The 16840-nt window shown below is 45.8% G+C and overlaps 1 protein-coding gene across 2 annotated transcripts in view; it reads left to right on the top strand.

Moving 5' to 3' along the window:
- Nucleotides 1-16840, top strand: part of DYNLL1 (dynein light chain LC8-type 1) — a 33068-nt gene that overhangs the window by 13937 nt on the left and 2291 nt on the right. The window contains exon 1 of one of the 2 annotated variants that reach the window (XM_059140675.1): nucleotides 16652-16808. The exons of the other annotated variant lie outside the window; for it this stretch is intronic. The gene's annotated coding sequence lies outside the window, so the exon portion shown is untranslated. Of the gene's footprint in view, nucleotides 1-16651; nucleotides 16809-16840 lie in introns of those variants that run through there. 2 annotated transcript variants of the gene reach the window in all.

Below are 16840 nucleotides of genomic sequence, written 5' to 3'. Positions count from 1 at the left end.
CAGGTCATGACCCCAGGGTCCTGGGATTGAGTCCCGCATGGAACTCTCTGCTTGGCAGGAAACCTGCTTCCCCTCCTCTCTCTGCCTGCCTCTCTGCCTACTTGTGATCTCTGTCTGTCAAATAAATAAATAAAATCTTTTTTTAAAAAAGTTTTTATTTCTTTATTTGAGAGGGAGAGAGAGAGCATGAGCCGGGTCAGGGGGACAATGAGAGGGGGAGAGGGACAAGCAGACTCCCTGCTGAGTGCAGAGCCCAATTCCAGGGCCCTGAAATAATGACCTGAGCCAAAGTCAGACACTTATGCAACTAACCCACCCAAACACCCCAATTCAATTTAATTCTGACACTACCCAGAGTTCATACTGAACCCCATGGGTTAAAGGCTCAGTCCTGCAAGACTCATCCCTACTTTAGCCAAGGGCCACAAATGGGATTCCCAGTATACCCAGTTTTTTCCTGGCTGACTACAAATTTGGGGCTTCCTGCAGACTGAATGTTTATGCACCCCCAAAATTCATATGTTGCAACATATGTGTGATAGGATGGGGAGGTAGGGCTTTGGGGAAGTATTCGGCCGTAAGGATAGAACTTTTAAGAATAGGACTAGGGCCCTTATAATAAAAGAGACCTCAGAAAGTCCCTTGCTCCTTCTAGCATGTGAGGACACAGGAAGAAGACAGCTGGCTGTAACGCAGGAAGAGGGCTCTCACCAGAACCCAACCAGGTCAGCACCCTGATCTTGGATTTCCAGCCTCCAAAACCATGGAAATGAATTTTGGTTGTTTCTAAGCCCCTCAGTCTATGGCATTCTGTTATAGCAGCCCCAGTGGACTAAAATAGGAGTCCTGGGCATAGAGGTGGTGTTTAGAGCCGTGAAAATAGAGACTATGAGAAGTGGCCCAAAGAGTGAGGCCTGGGACACTCCCTTCTTCAGAGGTCAGGGAGAAAATGTGGACACGCAGCTGAAGCCGAGAAGGAGCAACCAGGGAGAGAGGAGAGCTCTGAGAGTCTCAGGGATCCTGGAACCCAAGCAAAGAATGAGTTTCAGAAGAGAAGAAAGTGAATTGTGATGAGTTCATCCATGGAAGTGCTGAGAACTGGTCACTGGATTTAGCATGTGGCAGTCACTGGTCACCTTGATAAGCTGTTTTGGTGCAGTGAATGGAGGAGACAATTGGCAATGGGCTGTGTCTCAGTCTGTTCTGGCTGCTGTAACAAAATACCACTGACTGGGTGGATTTTTTTATTTTTTAAGATTTTGTTTATTGGGGCGCCTGGGTGGCTCAGTGGGTTAAGCCGCTGCCTTCGGCTTGGGTCATGATCCTCAGGGTCCTGGGATCGAGTCCCACATCGGGCTCTCTGCTCAGCAGGGAGCCTGCTTCCCTTCCTCTCTCTCTCTGCCTGCCTCTCTGCCTACTTGTGATCTCTCTCTCTGTCAAATAAATAAATAAATCTTAAAAAAAAAAAAAAAGATTTTGTTTATTTATTCAACAGAGATCACAAGTAGGCAGAGAGAGAGGAAGGAAAGCAGGCTCCTCGCTGAGCAGAGACCACCCCCCACCCCCCACTTCCGCCCCATGCAGGACTCTATCCCAGGACCCTGAGATATGACCTGAGCGGAAGGTAGAGGCTTTAACCCACTGAGCCACTCTGGCGCCCCCTGGGCGGCTTTTAAACAACCAAAAATTCGTTTCTCATGGTTCTGAATCAGAGACATTGAGATAGTTCCCCTCCCCCCACCCCCACTCCCGCCCTTGTCCATGGTTTCACTTCCCCCGGTTCCAGCTTCAGTCTGGAAGCAGAGCATCCTCCTGACTATCCTCAGAAAGTCAAGAGTAGCCCTAATGCTATGTCACAATGCCTGCCATTCACCTTGCTTCGTCTCATCGTACAGGCATTTTATCATCTCAGAGCATCACAAGAAGGGGAAGGTCAGCACAATGAGATATTTTGGGAGAGAGAGATCATATTCACACAACTTCTCTGACAGTTCTATAATTGTTCTACACTTATACTTGTTCCATTTTATTGTTAGTTATTACTAATGGTTAATTATTAATTGTTAGTATAGCTATTGTTGTCCATTTCTTACTGTGCCTGATTCATAAATTAAATGTTATCACAGGTATGTCTGTACAGGAAAAACATGTATACGGAGAATTCTGTGTATCTGTGGGTTCAGGCATCCCCAGGGCGTCTTGGAACGTATGATGGGGGGGGGCTATCCACAGATGAGGGGGGGCTAACTGCATAGACAGCTCTTTGGAGGAGAGCTGAATGGGTTGGTAACTAGAGGAGAATGTAGAGGTAAGGAAGGCATTTGTTGAAGGTGGAGAGTGTTGCAGGATGTTTGTACACTGATGGGAATAATCCAGGAGATGCGGGAAATTAATGATGCAGGATTTGACACACTGGCTATCAGAGAAGCAAGAGGAGATGGACTCAGGGCCAAGAAGATGGCCTTAGATAGGAGCACTTGTGGTTCATGCCTGGGACGTGGAGGGGAGGCAGTGTGTGCTTACAGATGTGTGTGGGCAGATAGCGAAGGTAGCGGGGATGTCAGGAAGATTATCAAAAGAATGAAGCAGATGTATATGTCGTGACATGGAAAACTCAGAATCATCCTGTTTTGGTAAAAAGAAAGAAGAAAGACTATTCTACGCATTTTTAAAAAATCTAATTTTAACAGTTGTTATCTTTGAGTTGTGAGATTACCGGGAACGTTCTTTTCCAGATTCTAAATTGCTGCAGTGTTTGACTTTTATACAATGAGTACCTATTACTTCTGAAAGTAGTATAAAACAAAGATTATTTTTAACTTTGAAGGATGTTCATCAGAACAAAGTGTTGTTACAATACTGAAAAACTGGAAACAACCCAAGTGCCCAATAATAAGGGATTGTTTCAAAAAGTGATGGATGGAAATAGTTATGGATGGACTATTAAGAAGCTATTGAAAGATTATGCTGGGGTACCTGGGTGTCTCAGTTGGTGAAGCATCTGCCTTCAGCTCAGGTCGTGATCCCCAGGTCCTGGAATCGAGCCCAGAGTTGGGCTCCCTGCTCAGCAGGGAGTCTGCTTCTCCCTCTGCCTCTGCCTCTCTCCCCACCTATGCTCTCTCTCTCTCTCGATCTCTCTCTCAGATAAATAAATAAAATCTTTTTTTTTTTAAGAAAAATAATGTTGTAGAAGGCTTTTAAGGATGTGGAAAAGCATATAACGAAAATGATATTTACAGGGGCACCTGGATGGCTCAGGCAGGTAAGTGTCTGTCTGCCTTTGGCTCAGGTCAAGATCCTGGGGTCCTGGGATCAAGCCCATATTGGGCTCCCTGCTCAGCAGGGAGTCTGCTTCTCACTCTCCTGCCACACCCTCTACCCTGCTCATGCTGTCCTTCTCTCTCTTAAATAAATAAATAAAATCTTTTTTAAAAAATGATATTTACAGTGTGGTAGGTATCCTACCTACCTACAATACATATGTATATATATATTGAAAAAATGATTTTTAAAAAAGATTTATTTATTTATTTGACAGACAGAGGTTACAAGTAGGCAGAGAGGCAGGCAGAGAGAGGAGGAAGCAGGCTCCCTGCTGAGCAGAGAGCTGGATGCAGGGCTGGATCCTAGGACCCTGGAATCATGACCTGAGCGGAAGGCAGAGGCTTTAACCCACTGAGCCACCCAGGTGCCTCTGAAAAAGTGATTTTTTTTTTAAAGATTTTATTTATTTATTTGACAGAGAGAGATCACAAGTAGGCATAGAGGCAGGCAGAGAGAGAGAGAGAGGAGGAAGCAGGCTCCCTGCTGAGCAGAGAGCCGGATGCGGGACTCGATCCCAGGACCCTGAGATCATGACCTGAGCCGAAGGCAGCGGCTTAACCCACTGAGCCACCCAGGCGCCCTGAAAAAGTGATTTTTAGGGCAAAATATTAAGAGTGTTCCTCTTTATACAGTTAATCATTACAATTTAATTCTTTGTGTCCTGCATCTTTTACTTTGCACATTTATTATTTTTATAATCTTTAATAAAAAATGGATGTCAGGAAAGAAAACTGGTTCTCTAAATATTTCACACCTGTGATGGCTGTGACATCGAGACAGAACAGTTGCAATTGGCTGCACTAATTAATTATTTTACTTTATAGCCCAATGGTAAAGGGCCCATAAATCCAGGAATCTAATTTATGTGAGCTCAGATAGAAAATAATCATAGAGAAGAGAGTCACAGAGGCTCTGGCCAGAACAACATGGCACTTGTGCTTAATGAAATACAGATCTCCAGCTTTCAATGGGTTTATTCCAATAAACCCATCATAAGTTGAAAATATCCTGTCGGAAATGCATTTAGTATACCTAACTTACTGAAAAGCATAGCTTAGCCTGGCCTACCTTAAAAGTACTCAGAACAGTTACATTAGCTTATAGATGATCAAAATCATCCAACACAAACCATATTTTATAATAAAATGTTGACTAGTTCATGTAATTTATTGAACACTGTACTGAAAGTGAGAAGCAGAATGGCTGTAAGTTTATCTGTCTTCTACCCTTGCGACTGCATGGCTGGCGGGAAGCTGTGGGCGAGAGCGTAGAGTACCGCACATCGCCAGCCTAGGAAAAGATCCAAAATCAAAATTCAAAGTATGGTTTGTGTATCACTTTTGCACCGTTGTAAAGTCAAAAAATCTCAAGTCTAACCATCCTAAGCCAGGGACTTTCTGTAGTATCTCTAGAGTGGCTCCTAGAAGAAGAAGAAGACTTTTATATGCGGCCTTAAACTCTGGCTTTGAGATCCCCAGATGCCAAGTTTGGGGGCACCAGGGGTTCTACTCCTCTGAGAGAGGACATCCCTCCTGCCCTGGAGAGAACTGGGGCTCTGCAAACAGATGCCTAAAATGGGTCAAGCAAGAGACTGAGGCAAAGGGGCAACAGTCAAATACTTCTTCTGTGATGACTTGGCTACCACATTGGCTCCCTCCCCTGATCTACCCTTCTTAGTGACCCTATGATCACATGAAATGCAACCTATAGCCTTTTGGGGCCAGTGATGTGGTCTTAGCTAGGCTCACAAGGCCCTGAAGGTCTGGCTGTTGCCCAATCCTGCACCCCCAGCTTCATCTCTCCAGTTCCCCCAGATCACTTCTATGTAGCCAAGTTGGCCTTCCTCAGTTGTCAGCCTCCTTCGAGCCTTCAGATCTTTGACCTGTGCTATTCCTTTCACCCGAGAAATTTCTGCATGTCCCCTTCTGCAAGTACAGCTTCCTTTAGATTGCTACTCAAATGTGACTTCGCAGGAGAGCCTTCCTGCCTCCCAGACTAGGGCACAGGCCTCATTAACAGCTCTCCTATTACCCTACATTCTCTGTCATTGCATTTGTCACAACTGTAATCACATCAACGTATGCATCTTTTCAATGCCCACCTCTTCCACATACAAAATGTAAATACCATTAGTATGAAGCCTTATCTGACTTATTTCCTTTCATGACCCCAGTGCCTAAACAGGGGCCTTGTACAAGTAGGTGCTCAGTAAGTATCTGTTGGAAAAAAATAAGTGACTAAGAGGCATGGCAGGAACTCCCGATGTTTATCCTCTAAGTAGCCAAAGCATTTAGACAGGAAAAATTAAATAAGTAATGGAGCGTCTCTTGGGCAGGTGCCTAAGGATATACATCTTTGTACCTAGCAGCTACCTTGGGGCCTGGCCCATGTTAAAAGCTCGGAGAATGTTGTTAGCTGAATAAGCATTACCTCTTCCATCTTCACGCACTCCTCCCTCTATGATGACCTCATTCAGCCTCATAGCTTTAAATGTCACTTATAAACTGATGACTCCCCAAATTATAGCACTGGTCTGGACCTCTTCCCAGAACTCATATATCCAACTACTTATTTGACACCTCCACTTGAAATAAGCATCTTTCTTTTTCTTTTTTTTTTTTTTTTTAGATTTTTATTTATTTATTTGACAGACAGAGATCACAAGTAGGCAGAGAGGCAGGCAGAGAGAGAGAAGAGGAAGCAGGCTCCCCGCCGAGCAGAGAGCCCGATGCAGGGCTCGATCCCAGGACTCTGGGACCATGACCAGAGAGGCTTTAACCCACTGCCACCCAGGCGCCCTGGAATAAGCATCTTAAACTTAACGTGGCCAAAGCAACTTTTTGTTTCTGTTTTGGTCAGCCTTCCCCAACCCAATCTATTCTTCTCATTGTTCAGGACGCAAGTTTCGGAGTCATGTTTGACTCTATACCCTCACACCTTGCATTCAATTAATCAAATCTGCCAGCTCTGCCCTCAGAATATATCTAAAATCCAGCCAGCTCTATTCCTACCTCTGCCTGGCCTCTCTGCCTCCACAGACTTCTCCACACTCCATCCTCCACCCGGTCATCAAATCTTGGCTCAAATGGCACCTTCTTGAAGAGTCCTTCCCAGAAACCTCTATTAAAATCAAGACTCCTCATCCTATCACCTTTGGTTCTCTTGTTCTACTTTATTTTTACTCATTTCACTTATCAGGGCATGACATTTTTTTTTTTAAAGATTTTATTTATTTATTTGACAGACAGAGATCACAAGGAGGCAGAGAGACAAGCAGAGAGAAAGGGGGATGCAGACTCCCTGCTGAGCAGAGAGCCCAATGTGGGGCTCGATCCCAGGACCCTGAGATCATGACCTGAGCTGAAGGCAGAGGCTTTAACCCACTGAGCCACCCAGGAGCCCCAGGGCATGACATATTTTTGCTTATTTATTGTCTTTATTCTCCTATTAGAATGTAGGTTCCGTGAAGATGGGACGTTGCCCATTTTGTTCTTTTGTACATTCCTTTAAAAGATTTTTTTTATTAGGGAGAGAGAGAAACCGTATGGGTGTGTGTGAGTGAGGGGAGCAGCGGAGAGAGAGGGAGAATCCCAGCAGGCCCCACGCCCAGTGTGGAAGAGGATGCGGGGGCTCCATCTCATGACCCTGATATCATGACCTGAGCGAAATCAAGGGATGCTTAACCAACTGAGCCATCCAGGCAACCCTCTTAGACATTCCTAGTAGGGTTTTGGTCACCAATTACTCTATATGGGGCAGGGGGTTTCCCTCACACCAACAAGCATTGTCTGGACACCACCTGGGTTTCCTACAATTCACCTCAATTCTGACACTCTCTGCCTGGAGATAGCATTAGAATCCCACAGGTTAAGGGCCCAGTCCTGCAAGACTGCCCCACCCATTCCACTGCAGAAACTAGTCACAAGCCCAGGTTGTTGCCTGTACGACTGCTGCTGCTGCTGCTGCTGCTGCTGTGTGTGTGTGTGTGTGTGTGTGTGTGTGTGTGTTACATATACTTCTGACCAACTGGCTATAAACCAGAGGTTTCCATGACCCTCTCCTTGGATTTGATTAATTTGATAGAACTCACAGAACTCAGAGAAACACTTTATTTACTGGATCACCAGTTTATTATGAAGGGATAGAACTCAGGAAGATACGTGTAAGACAAAGTATGGAAAGAGAGCTCAGAGCTCCCGGCATGCCACTCTCCCTGCATCTCCACATGTTCACCAACCCAGAAGCTTTCCAAACCTTGTCCTTTTGGGTCTTTATGGAGGCCTCAAAACATAGGGATGACTGACTAAGTCATTGGCATTAGTTGTTAGTTTTTGAACTCAACCTCCAGCCCCTCAGCCCCCAACTTGGAGGTCAAGGGTGGGGCTGAATGTTCCAACCTTCTAATGGTTGGTTCCACTAGCAATCAGCTCCTTCCCTGGGTACTTTCCAAAAGTCACTTCATTAACATAAACCTTATTAACATTAACATAAACATAGTAGAGAAAGACTTGTTATGATAACAAGACCTCCAATTCACCCATTTCACCTGATTCAGGAACTGAAACTAGAGACCAAATATTATGACAAAAGATGCACCATAGAGACACAAACTATTTACAAATAAAATGATAATAGCTGAGATGTGTTTAAAAAGATGGGGGGGGAAGGGCCGGAAGGCACCTTGGTGGCTCAGTTGGTTAAGCGGTTGCCTTTGGTTCAGGTCATGATCCCAGGGTCCTAGGTCCAAGTCCTGCCTGGGGCTTCAGTGGGGAGCCTGCTTCTTCCTACTCCTCTGCCTGCTGCTCCCCCTGCTTGTGTGTGCACGCGCTCTGTCAAATAAATAAATAAAATACTAAAATATAAGAAAAAAACATGCTGCCATTTCTCTTAACTGCTCAGAAAATTCCAAGGTTTTGGGAACTCTGAGCCAGGAACCTGAATGGAGATCAAATATATATTTCTCATTAAAGTCACAATATCACAATCCTCCGCACCCAGCACACTGACTGACACCTAGTTCTCTCTCAAAAATCTCCCAAAAGTCCCTAAAATCTTAAAAAAAAAAAAATCAGGACACCTGGGTGGCTTAGTGGGTTAGGCCTCTGCCTTCAGCTCAGGTCACGATCTCAGGGTCCTGGGATAGAGCCCTGCATCGGGCTCTCTGCTTAGCAGGGAACCTGCTTCCTCCTCTCTCTCTCTCTCTCTCTCTGCCTGCCTCTCTGCCTACTTGTGATCTCTGTCAAATAAATAAAATCTTTCTTTTTTAAATCTCTCAGCAGTCATGAGTAAATTTCTGAATGAACTCTTGAGTTCTGGAGAGTCAAGTTTTCTCCCCGTCAGTGAAAAAGAATGCAGATGCTAGAAATCAGATACCCATGACTCGTCCCTTTGGGCCCTAGAATAATCGAGATTTAACTGGGGGCCATTTGTGCATATAATTAAAGAGTGACACTGAGATCACTAGTGAGTCAAACGGGGGCTGTTAGCTCCCAGAGCAAGTGCAAGTCCAGATTCTTAGCACACACTGGGGGGAACCTGTTCTATAATTGCAGGACGTCCCATCCCTTCATCTGTAGTACGCCTGCCTGCCTTGTGGTCGTTCACTGGGGCTGTGAGTTTGGGACTCATGACATTTGGACTCAAGTCTTGATTGTTTACAGCAGTCATTCTCAACTGGGGCCATTTCACCCTCCAGGGGACATTTGGTGCTATCTGCAGACATTGTTGGTTGATAAGTGGGCATGAAATGCGATTGGCGTCTAGTAGGTAGAGGGTGTGGATGCTGAGAACATCCTCCAAAGCACAGGATGGTTTCCCTCCTAGCAAAAAACTTTCTGGTCCAAAATGTTAGTGCCAAGGTGGAAAAATCCTGGTTTAGGGTAATATTAATAATAATTGGAAGCTGGCATCGTTGACTTTTGCCACGTGCCAAGTCTTGCACTATATACTTTACACGCACCATCTCAATCTCCAAATTGTCCCTGAGAAACAAGGACTACGGCAGTCCCCATTTTACAAATAAGAAAACTGAGGCTCAGAGAGGTGGACCCCACATCTTAGGTGGGGAAGAGTCAGGATGCATACCTGAGCCTCCATGGCCTCAGAGTCTGTGCTTTTAGCCTCTGCTCTGGGTGGCTCTGACCACTCATTGGAAGCTGTTGGGGGGCTGATTAGGCCTCTCTGGATGTGTCTGAATTCATCTGCTGCCCCCTATGGACAGGAGGCTGAGCAGTGAGGCTTCAGAGGGGTCTGTCCACTCGGGCAAGACTTGGCTATTGGCCAGAGAGGAGATTTTTCTTCCCTAAGTTGTCCCAGCCTATCTGTCCTCACTCTCCCTGCACTGCAGCACAGCGCTTGGCTCTAAACCTCAGTCGCCCTGCCAGCCCCAGGCAAGTGCCAGCCCTTCTCCATGAGGAAGCTTCTGGATTCAGACCTAGGCATTATGCACTCTCCCATGGAGCCCATCCTTTCTGGGCAAGAGTCCTTGAATCAATTCTGGGAGCTGCAGGGTCACATCATCTCACATGTCCTTTCAGGTAAGGGAGGGCTAGGGCTGCTAGGTTGATGACAGAACTGGTCCAAGAAAGGGCTTGAGGTCCCAGAAAACCTTGAAAAGTGATTGCTGGACATGGCTGGGAACAGTATAATCCTGGACCAGTGGCGAGTGGAGATGGAGAAGGTGGTCTTCTCTAGCCTGTTTGTTGGAGGGTAGAGCTGTGAGCCCTCGAGCCTGCATATGGACATTCCCAAAGGGCTTTCTGAAGGCCCTGGGAAAGTGTGGTGGCTAAAATACAAGGTAGTTTCTTCAGGGAAGATCAAGAGAGTCAAGAGCCAGTCTAGGGTCAAGTGTGAGAGGAAGCAATGTTGAATTACTTTGAAATATCCATCCTTCCATCCTTCCTTCCTTCTTTCCACCCACCCATCCATCCATCCATCCAACCTATATGTAGCAGACTTCTGCCAGGAGCCAGGGATACCTACAGTCTCCAGGAACATGCATCATCTCTCTCTGTCTGGGGAGGTGGACAGCTCAGAGGTTCCGCCTATTGCATGTGACTGAGAGTCAGACCCAGCTCTGTCATTTCTGAGCAGTGTGACTTTAGGCAAGGGACTTCACTTCATTGAACCTTATTTTCCTTTTCTGTGAAATGAAGAGATCGGCAGTTCTTGATATCCACCCCTTAGAGTTGTGAGAAGTCAATGAGACAGTGTGTCCCAAATGCCTGGCATATAGTAAGTTCTCAATACATAACAGCAATAGTCACCATTTTGGGGGACCTTGGTTAGGTCTTTAGATGCATTATTTAATGTAACCCTTCCCACCACCTTATAATGAAGGTATTATTTCCATTTAAAATCAGGAACTGGGCGCCTGGGTGGTTCAGTGGGTTAAAGCCTCTGCCTTCGGCTCAGGTCATGATCCCAGGATCCTGGGATTGAGCCCTACATCAGGCTCTCTGCTCTGCAGGGAGCCCGCTTCCTCCTCTCTCTCTCTCTGCCTGCCTCTCTGCCTACTTGTGATCTCTATCAAATAAATAAAATCTTTTAAAAACATATATTATATATATATATATTTGTCTTTTTTAAAAAATTCATTTTTTAAATATTTTATTTATTTATTTGAGAGAGAGAGATAAAGAGAGAAAGCATGAGAGAAGAGAGGACAGTGGGAGAAGCAGACTCCCTGCCGAGCAGGGAGAACGATGTGGGACTCCATCCTGGGACTCCAGGATCATGACCTGAGCTGAAGGCAGTCTCTTAACCAACTGAGCTACCCAGGCACCCTATTTTTTTATTTTTTAGGATTTTTATTTATTTATTTGATAGAGAGAGAGGGAACACAAACAGGGGGAGTGGGAGAAGGAGAAGCAGGCTTCCTGATGAACAGAGAGCCCGATGCAGGGCTCTATCCCAGGACTCTGGGATCATGACGTGAGCCACTCAGGGGCCCCTACATTTGCCTTTTAAAAATACACTTATTTTCGGGGCCCCTGGGTGGCTCAGTCAGTTAAGCATCTGCCTTTAGCTCAGGTCATGATCCCAGGATTCTGGGATGGAGCCCTGCATCCACTGGGCTCCTTTCTCTGCAGGGAGCCTGCTTCTCCCTCTCCCTCTGCCTGCCACTCCCCCTGCTTGTGCACTCTCTCTCTCTGTGTGTCAAATAAATAAGTAAATAAATAAATAAATAGCATTTTTAAAATTTTAAAAATAAAACAAAAAATAAAGGGACTTTAATTAAAGAAAAATATTGAATAAATAGTAGTAGGAGGTAGGATGCAGGTATGGCAAAAATTATGAAGATGATTTGGGAAACTTCTCTGGAGTTTCTACTTGGTGGAGTCATAGTGGGTTTACTTTAGTGCCATCTGAACTCCCAGAAGACCTTGGAAATGAGCTATTCTTGGGCTTTGTAAATCTGATCAGATGGTTCTCATCAACAAAGAATGAGGTTGAGTCTCTACTTTCTCCCTTTCCCAGAGAATCCCGTAGTACCTATGATGAGTTGTCCCCCCTCTGCTGCCAGTCAGAACTACACCAGGTATTGTCTGTGTGCCGCTCTAAGTCTAGGCATTTTGGTGCTATATCCATTCATTTATTCTGCATTCATTCCACAAACATTATGTGCCAATTAGTGAGCATAGAACACACTCCATTCACTCCTAGAAAGTATAAAATCCCAGCACCCAAGGATGAGCCAGTCTGTCTGATGTGACAGAGTACCAGATGTGGAGTCAGACCAGGTTTTATAACTAACTCTGTGTAACCACATGCAGGTCTTTTTCCTTCTGTAGTGTCTTTTTTCTGACACTACTTCCATCACTGTTTGTTTGTTTGTTTGTTTGTTTTTCCTCTATCTCCCCCCAACACCAAGCACTTATTTTTCCATACAGATTTTTCAATTCTCCAACATCAACTGGGTATCCAACAATTCAATTCAATTCTGACACTGACTCTCAGGGTTAGCACAAGCTCCACTGCTAAGGCTCAGTCCCATAAGACTGTCTCCACTTCGGGGATGCCTGGGTGGTACAGTTGAGCGGCTGACTCTTGGTTTTGGCTCATGTCATGAACTCAGGGTCCTGAGTTCAAACCCCACATCTGGCTCCGTACCCAGTGGGGAGTCTGCTTGGAACACTCTTGCCCTCTGCTCCTCCCCCCAGCCTCTGTCAAAATAAGTAAATAAATAAATCCTTTTAAAAAAAGAAGACTGCCCCCACTTCAGGTGTCCCTGCAAATGGGGTTCCCAGGCTGCCTTCACTTTGCCCAGCAGACTAAAAATTTGGGGGGTTCCCATGAGGACCTCCTCAGCTTTGATAATTCTGTAGAACAACTCACAGAACTCAAGAACATACTCTACTTACTATTACAGATTTATTATAAAGGACAACTGAGGAACAGCCAAATGGGAGAGATGCATATTGGGAGAGGTTGCAGAGTTTACATGCCCTCTCCAGGGGTGCCATGGTTCATGGTTCATGGCTGGGGAGTTTTTATGGAGATCTCATTACACAGGCACTGTCACTGGAGGTTGGATTTCTTCTCCAACCCCTCTCTGCTCACTAAAGGTGAGGAGATAGAGAGGGTCAGGGTCGGGGACGTGGCTGAGGAAGGGGGTTGGAAAGTTTTAAACCTCTAATCACAAGGTCGGTTTCTTTGGGGACTAGCTTTCTAGATATCTCAAGCTATCCAGCCCCATTCCCACAAAAAGTCACCTCACTGGCATAAACTCAGGTACCAGTAGTTAATGGAGGCTCATTATGAATAACAAAAGCAGATTCCAGAAAACACTCCAAGGATATTTAGAGCTCTGTGTCAAGAATTCTAGATAATGACCAAATATATATATATATATTATTATATTAAACCTTCTCTGAATCTGTCTTCTGGTTGCAAAAAGAGAATATTCAGCTGAATGAGAGGACCATATGCTGTATCTAGACTGCACCATATTTTTTTTTTTGATTGCACTGTATTTCGAAAAATCAATTTATGACCAGCATTTAAAAATTATATTTCTCTCAAAAATAACCCAGATCTCCCATCCTCTTGAAAAATTAGATTCAGGGGCCCCTGGGTGGTTCGGTTGGTTAAGCGCCTGCCTTTGGCTCTGTCACAATCCAGGATCCTGAGATCTAGCCCTGTGTTGGGCTCCCTGCTGACTCTGGTTCTCCCTCTCCCTCTGGCCCCACCTACTGCTGGTGCTCTCCCGTTCTCTCTCTCTTTCTCTCTCTCAAATCAATTAAAAAGAAAGAGAGATGGGGCGCCTGGGTGGCTCAGTGGGTTAAGCCTCTGCCTTCAGCTCAGGTCGTGATCTCAGGTTGCTGGGATCAAGCCCCCACATCAGGCTCTCTCTACTCAGCAGGGAGCCTGCTTCCCCCTCTCTCTCTGCCTGCCTCTCTGCCTACTTGTGATCTTCCTCTGTCAAATAAATAAATAAAATCTTAAGATTTTATTTGACAGAGAGAGATCACAGTAGGAGAGAGGAAGGGAAGAGATCACAGAAAGAGAGGAAGGGAAGCAGGCCCCCTGCTGAGCAGAGAGCCCGATGTGGGACTCAATCCCAGGACCCTGAGATCATGACCTGAGCCGAAGGCAGCGGCTTAACCCACTGAGCCACCCAGGCGCCCCAGTAAATAAAATCTTAAGAAAAAGAAAAGAAAAGAGAGAGAAAGAGAATAGATTTTTAGGATTATCCAGACCTGGAACTTATTCATTTATTAACAATGTAAACTTGAGGGGCACCTGGGTGGCTCAGTCGGTTAAGGGTCTGTCCTCGGCTCAGGTCATGATCCCAGGGTCCTGGGATCAAGCCCTGCATCAGGCTCCCTGCTCAGCAGGGATCTTGCTTCTGTCTCTCCCTCTGCCAATCCCTCTGCTGCTCCCTCTGCCACCCCCTCTGTTACCCCCCTCCACTGCTGCCACTTGTGCTCTCTCACTCTCTCTCTTAAATAAATAAAAAATAAATAAAATCTTAAAGAAAAAACAATGTGACCTTGAGAAAGTCAACGTCCTAACCTGTAAAATGGCGATAGAAGACCTGGTAATTTTAATTCAATGCATATTTAATGCAATACATAGAGTCAATGCAGACACTGAATTAGATGCTGAAGGTGCAAGACAAGGACAGAGAGACAATAACCAAGCAAATAAATACAATTCTTCTGAAGGACTAAATGAAGCAGGTACAATGGAGGAAATATAAGTGTTGTAGAAAGTCACTAATGGGTGATGGTTAGTGGCAAGTAGAGATAGGAGCTCAGGGAAGGTGGTGTTTGAGCTGAAATCTAAATGAGCAGACAGCTAGGCCAAAAGGGAAACCAGAGGAAAGGGATCCTAGGCCCAGCTGTTGTGAGGAATAACTGACTGAAAGCACTTGGTGCTAAACAACCACTCAGTAAACAGCTGCTGTTCTTATTATGGCACATGATTTACTCTCAGGTCCTTCTATTCAAATGAGGAGAAGCTGGACAAGCCATAGACCAGAAGGATAAATATATATGAAAAAAAATATGAAAAATAAATATAGGGGCATCTGAGTGGCACAGTCAGTTGTGTGCCCAACTCTTGGTTTTGGCTCAGGTCATGTCTCAGGGTTGCGAGACTGAGATTCCCTCTCCCTCTTCCTCTCCCTTCCCACCCCCACCCCTCCTGCTCCTGAGCCTCTCTTTCTCATTCTTTTTTTCAAAAAGTAAATGTAAACATATTCATAAAAAGGCCCCAAGAAAAATTCAGGCTCTGACCTCATAAGAATCTTCATAAGAAGATTCCACAGCTCTGAATCATAACCCAAGTCAGGTAGAAGCACTAACCCAGCCTCGCCCCTGTTGCCAACCCAACTTCTTCCTCCATACAGAACTATTTTAACTCCTGTAACCCATAATCCCTCCAGGGGAAACCTGGAACTGGGAAAAGCCTCTTAATTTTATTTAACTGATATGCATATGTTGTACCTGAACCTCTTCTCATTATTCCCATCTGTTTCTCTTTGGAATTGTGTGCCTGTCTTGTCCAGTTGCTATAAGGGGTTCTGGGATAACAAGTGTAATGGTCAAGAAGGAAAAGGCAGAAATGTAAATGGAAAGCTTCTGTTTGCATGATGAATCTGAACTTGTTTATGGAAGTACAAAAACACATCATAGGCATGTAAGGATTGGTCAAAATCTTGCTGTGACTCTTGGGACAGTTCCATAAGCTGATAGTTTTTGATAAGATGCATTGAGCCCTTACTACAATCCTACACCTTGTGCTGAAGAACGTCAAGAGCATCAGTGCTTTTAGTATTTTCAATATGCCAAGAAGTGGTTTTCTTTTATATTTAGTTCTCCTTCGTGGATAAGAAAACTGAGATTCAAACAGCTAGTAAATGACAGTGCTGGGATTTAAATCCTGATCTGACCCTGCTCCCCAAACTCCCAAGACCTAGCTTTTTTTTAACCATGTAGTGGTTAGTCCCCCAAAGCCAGAGGAAAATACCTCTGAGGGACACCCTGGAAGGGTACTTCCGCCCGAGAGTTAAATCCCTAACCCAGAAACTCCCACACAGGAAAGACTGCCTCATTGAGCAAGAAGCCCCACCCTGGACACACACACCTTGGGATCAGCACTCCCAAATCCACCCAGATGTAATCCTCGCCCCTTAGAGAAGTCTTCGCTGCCCAGCCAGGATAAGGAAACCTCTCCCATTCCTGAAGACCTTTCCCCCACCGCCCAAATTTCAGAGAGGACCAGGTTCATAATTTGCGGGGCCCAATGCAAAATGAAAAATGTGGGTTCCCGTGCTTTAAAAAAAAAAAAAAAAAAAAAAAGAATTTCAAGAATGGGAGATTAGAGCATTAAACCAAGCCATGGGACCCGTCTTCTGAGACTGCCCTGCTTACTCGCCCATAAAGCCAGCGCTGCTTCAGAGATGCCGTTTAAGTTAAAGGACTGGCTACCTCAGCCAGAATCCTTAAAATCTTTGGACATGGGGTGGATATGGCAGGTACGTAGCACACACAACTTTCCGAGATATTCGAGAACACACCCTGGGGCAGACAACCTTCGGAAATCTGAAGCCACTTCTCTTGGCTTGGGCACAAAGTCCCCTCGCACCCCTCTAGTCTTCTGGGTGGTCCTCGCAACCCTGCCCCAGCTCCACCTTCGGGGTGTGTGGGCCTCACCGCGTGCGGCCCATTGCCGGGGCAACCGACGCCGCGACAGATGCATTGTGGTCTGCAACAAAATGCTGGAGAAAGATCCTGAGGGAACCATTGACTGCATGGACCAATGGGAGAGTCCCGGGGGCTGCGTCAAGCCAATGGGGACGATCCTTGGGGGCGGGGCCGGCGGGAGCAGGGCGGGGCCTAGGCACTAGGCGGCGGCGGCTGGTGTGGGGCTCCTTAGATGCGCCACGGCTTCGGTAGCGACCGTAGCTCCTGCCGGGTGTGAGTGTCGCCAGCCCCTCCCCCAGGAGACCGTTGCAGTTGGTCGCCCCCTGCTTCTCGGTGAGAGACTGCGGGGACTCCGGGGGGCTTCG

The sequence above is a fragment of the Mustela lutreola genome, chromosome 11, assembly GCF_030435805.1.
Source record: "Mustela lutreola isolate mMusLut2 chromosome 11, mMusLut2.pri, whole genome shotgun sequence".
NCBI classification, from domain to species: domain Eukaryota; kingdom Metazoa; phylum Chordata; class Mammalia; order Carnivora; family Mustelidae; genus Mustela; species Mustela lutreola.
Note: the sequence above shows the minus strand (reverse complement) of the source record. Positions and strands in the feature narration are given on the sequence as shown.